Below are 4083 nucleotides of genomic sequence, written 5' to 3'. Positions count from 1 at the left end.
CGCACGCACGCACGTGGATGTGGATAGTAGCACGCTTACATTACATAGCTGGCTCAGACACCTCGCAAATCCCCTTAGACGTATTTTTCAGTTACAATAACGTCGGTTTTACATTACACAGTATTATTTCTCGGTACATTTTTTTAAACTTAAGCAAAACCTAGTCAAACAATCAACTTTATGATCAAATACGACCATCTACTGAGTTTGGTCCGCCATCTTTGTTTTTTTAATTGCTTTGCGACACCCACCAACCAACTGAGAACTTTAAAGGTCCATGAGTCCGTCGAAGCAACTTCGTGGCCACATAGTAACGCAGTCGTAGAAGCATATTTTGGCCTTAACTCCACCACACATACACTCTCTTACTACACCACACACACACTCTAGCATTACCAACACACACTCCAACCTCACCAACACACACAGTAACTCCACCAACACACACACTAACCTCACCTACACAAACACACTAACTCCACCACACAAACACACACTAACTCCACCACACACACACACACACACACACACACACACACACACACACACACACACACACAGTAAGTCCCCACCAACACACACTCACCCCACCACACATTTAAACACTAAAAGAGACCAAGAAAAGGATCGGGGGGAATGAGGAAAGAGAGAGAGAGAGAGAGAGAGAGAGAGAGGTACAGAGAGAGAGAGAGAGAGAGGTACAGAGAGAGTGAGAGAGAGCGAGAGAGAGAAGTGAGTTAGTGAGATAATGCGAAAGAGAGAAAGAGGGCACGCAAACGAAAGAGAGAGGTAGAGTGAGAGAGGTAGAGAGAGAGAGGTAGAGTGAGAGAGGTAGAGTGAGAGAGGTAGGGAGAGAGAGGTAGAGTGAGAGAGGTAGAGTGAGAGAGGTATAGAGTGAGAGAGGTAGGGAGAGAGAGGTAGAGTGAGAGAGGTAGAGTGAGAGAGGTAGGGAGAGAGAGGTAGAGTGAGAGAGGTAGGGAGAGAGAGGTAGAGTGAGAGAGGTAGGGAGAGAGAGAGGTAGAGTGAGAGAGGTAGAGTGAGAGAGGTAGCGAGAGAGAGGTAGGGAGAGAGAGGTAGGAGAGAGAGAGAGGTAGGGTGAGAGAGTAGAGTGAGAGAGGTAGAGGAGAGGTAGAGTGAGAGAGGTAGGAGAAGAGAGGTGTAGAGTGAGAGAGGTAGAGTGAGAGAGGTAGAGTGAGAGAGGTAGAGTAGAGAGGAGAGTAGAGTGAGAGAGGTAGGCGAGAGAGAGGTAGAGTGAGAGAGGTAGTAAGTGAGAGAGGTAGAGAGAGAGAGAGAGTCGAGAGGTAGAGAGAGAGTAGAGTGAGAGAGGTAGAGTGAGAGAGAGGTAGAGTAAGAGAGGTAGAGCTAAGCGTCGAGGACGAGGACGCATTCTGAGCGTCTGACTGAGAGTCGAGTGAGAGAGCGTGAGAGGTCGAGTCGAGCGCTAGGCTCGCGGTACGAGTGCGCGAGGTAGGCTTGCGCGAGCGGTCGGGAGAGCGAGGCTCGGAGAGGCTCGCGCTTACGTCGAGCCCGGTCGGGACGGGCGGTAGCGCTGCGCTAGCACGATCGCCCGCCCCTGCGCCCCGCTCTCGCGCGCGGTGGCACCCCCTCTCTCGCTCTGCTGCGCGCGCGCTGTCCGCGCTAGAGAGAGAGGGTCTCACATTCCTGAGTCCCAGAGTCCAGAAAGAGGCAGACATGATCCCCAGCCAAGGTCCCCTTCCTCTCCTCTCAGCAGCAACTCATTCAAGGACATTGAAGGACTCTGAAGCCCCAGCTCCAGTGCCACTGCTCCATGCTACACCCTCTACAGCCTTCACACCACACACACACACACACACACAACTGGCCAGGGCCACACTCACCTCCCAGGCCGGGTTCCATGGCTAGACACAAAATGGGTCCAATACTGCTAACGGTACAGAGACATAAAGCACATTCGCTAACGTGGAGACAGCATTGGGTTTGAGATCTCCCTCCAGGAGAGACCATTACCTATAGTGCCGCGGCCAACAGAGGGATATGGAGACGCTCTTTTATATGTTTAATGTATGGTAGTGTTTATTGTTACACCAGGTTCTAATGCTCGCAGCTTGACTGTTCTCTCCCTTGTACGTCGCTTTGGACAAAGGCGTCTGCTAAATGACTAAATGTAAATGTAAGAGGGAGATCTCCAGCCAGCTAACCGGCTAATATCAGAACTGCAGCGACTTTCAGGTTCTCAAATTCAGGCAAACTCCAGGACTCCCAAGAAACACAGCGACTGCAGCGCCGTCATGTACCACTAGGGCGGCGTCAGGTTGGTGGGCACTAGAGATGCGCGGATGGGCTATTATTTCATCCGCAACCGCATCACAAAACGCATGATCCGTCCGCTACACATCCGCAACCAATTTTTTTGACCAATTTTCAAAACCGCACCCGCCCGCCATCCGCCTGTTGTTTTTAGGTAGCCTATAGGCGCTGCTGACGCGAGGCTAGAAAGTTCTTGCCCGCATGTTCTTGAAAGGAGACTGATCCAATGCCGCAAAGATATTTAAAGGATAAAGCCCCTAGTATGAAAGCCTATTGGCTATGTTGTAGCCTATCCCCAGAATATTATCAGTGAAGTGACGTCTGTCTCCGATCGATGCACAGGGAGAAACTTTAAAATAGCCAAGCACATCGGCAAACCTGACCTTACCATAGGCTAGTAGGCCTACACTTTTTTTATCATTGTAATAAAAACGCAATTTGGTACACCATTTTAATATGGTAATATAGCCTTGTTTTTAGTTTAGAAGGAAACGCCGAGTCTGTTAGCCAATTCCGAAATTTCACCGCATTGTAGGCTTTATAGCCTACTGTAACAACCCCAACACTTGCCTGCTTGCCTTGCAAATCAAAGTTTTCCGACTATTTTTCTTACCTTCTTTCTTAGCTGGTGATGTTACTGAGCTAGAAGTGTAACTTGTTCTGAACATCTCGCGCTGCCAATGCCCAACGTCACTTCTGAGTCAAATCACTCCATCATCTCTTTGAAATTCCTTATTCCACGAGTGGTAGGCTACAATGACTGGCTGTTTTTAAAATATAACTAATAGCCTAACGAAACAAAATAACCCAGGCAGCTTCATCTACGACACGTTAAGGCTTCTTCCAATACTGACAGCTGACTCATAGCTTGCAGGTTTGCGGCGTTGCAAAGAGACGCGACATGATAGGGATCGTCACTTAATTTGAACTTTTTTGCTTCCTTTGTTTGCTTTGTATGCATACACGGAACTAGGCCAATTTACTGCCTGATGAAAATTTGATTATTTAAAAATGTGCTTGGATGTAGGTAACGACATTTAACAATGTGTAGATATTTTGAATTTCGTTGGGTAAACCGCCACCCGCCCGAATTTAATTAAAATATAATTTTTTTGTCACGTCACCCGCCCGATCCGCGGTTTAACCGCGGAGGTCCGCGGGTGCAACCGCCAACCACGCATCTCTAGTGGGCACCTTGCAGCCCTCATACGGTGTGGCCCCTATATCCTGTGTTCCACCTATAACATCCATCCTGTGTGTCATATATAACGCATCCATCCTGTGTGTCATATATAACATCCATCCTGTGTGTCATATATAACATCCATCCTGTGTGTCATATATAACGCATCCATCCTGTGTGTCATATATAACGCATCCATCCTGTGTGTCATATATAACGCATCCATCCTGTGTGTCATATATAACGCATCCATCCTGTGTGTCATATATAACGCATCCATCCTGTGTGTCATATATAACGCATCCATCCTGTGTGTCACGTAGCGCAGGACAGTATAGAGCAATCTAGTATACGCTCCATCAACGCCAGACTTGCTTCTGAATCTGCTTGGTTTTCCTAAAACAACCGAGGACATAATCCATGTCAGCAAATCTGGGGTTGCCCACAGGATTTGCCTAATGCAGCCAATATTTCGAGAGGCTTAATATTGACAGTTTAAAGCTCCATAATGCTGATGATCTGGTGCCACAGTGTTGATTTCTCACACAAGCTAATTAGCACGTCAAGCTAACCAGAGCAGACATTAGTGTTTGTGTCTGTGGGAGCTGCCC

General features: G+C 48.0%; 1 protein-coding gene across 1 annotated transcript in view; it reads right to left on the bottom strand.

Annotated features, from left to right (window-relative positions):
- dcp1b (decapping mRNA 1B) overlaps positions 1 to 4083 on the bottom strand; it is a 24362-nt gene that overhangs the window by 11446 nt on the left and 8833 nt on the right.

This window comes from Sprattus sprattus (genome assembly GCF_963457725.1).
Source record: "Sprattus sprattus genome assembly, chromosome: 14".
NCBI classification, from domain to species: Eukaryota; Metazoa; Chordata; class Actinopteri; order Clupeiformes; family Clupeidae; genus Sprattus; species Sprattus sprattus.
This window is presented reverse-complemented; position numbering and strand designations above follow the sequence as displayed.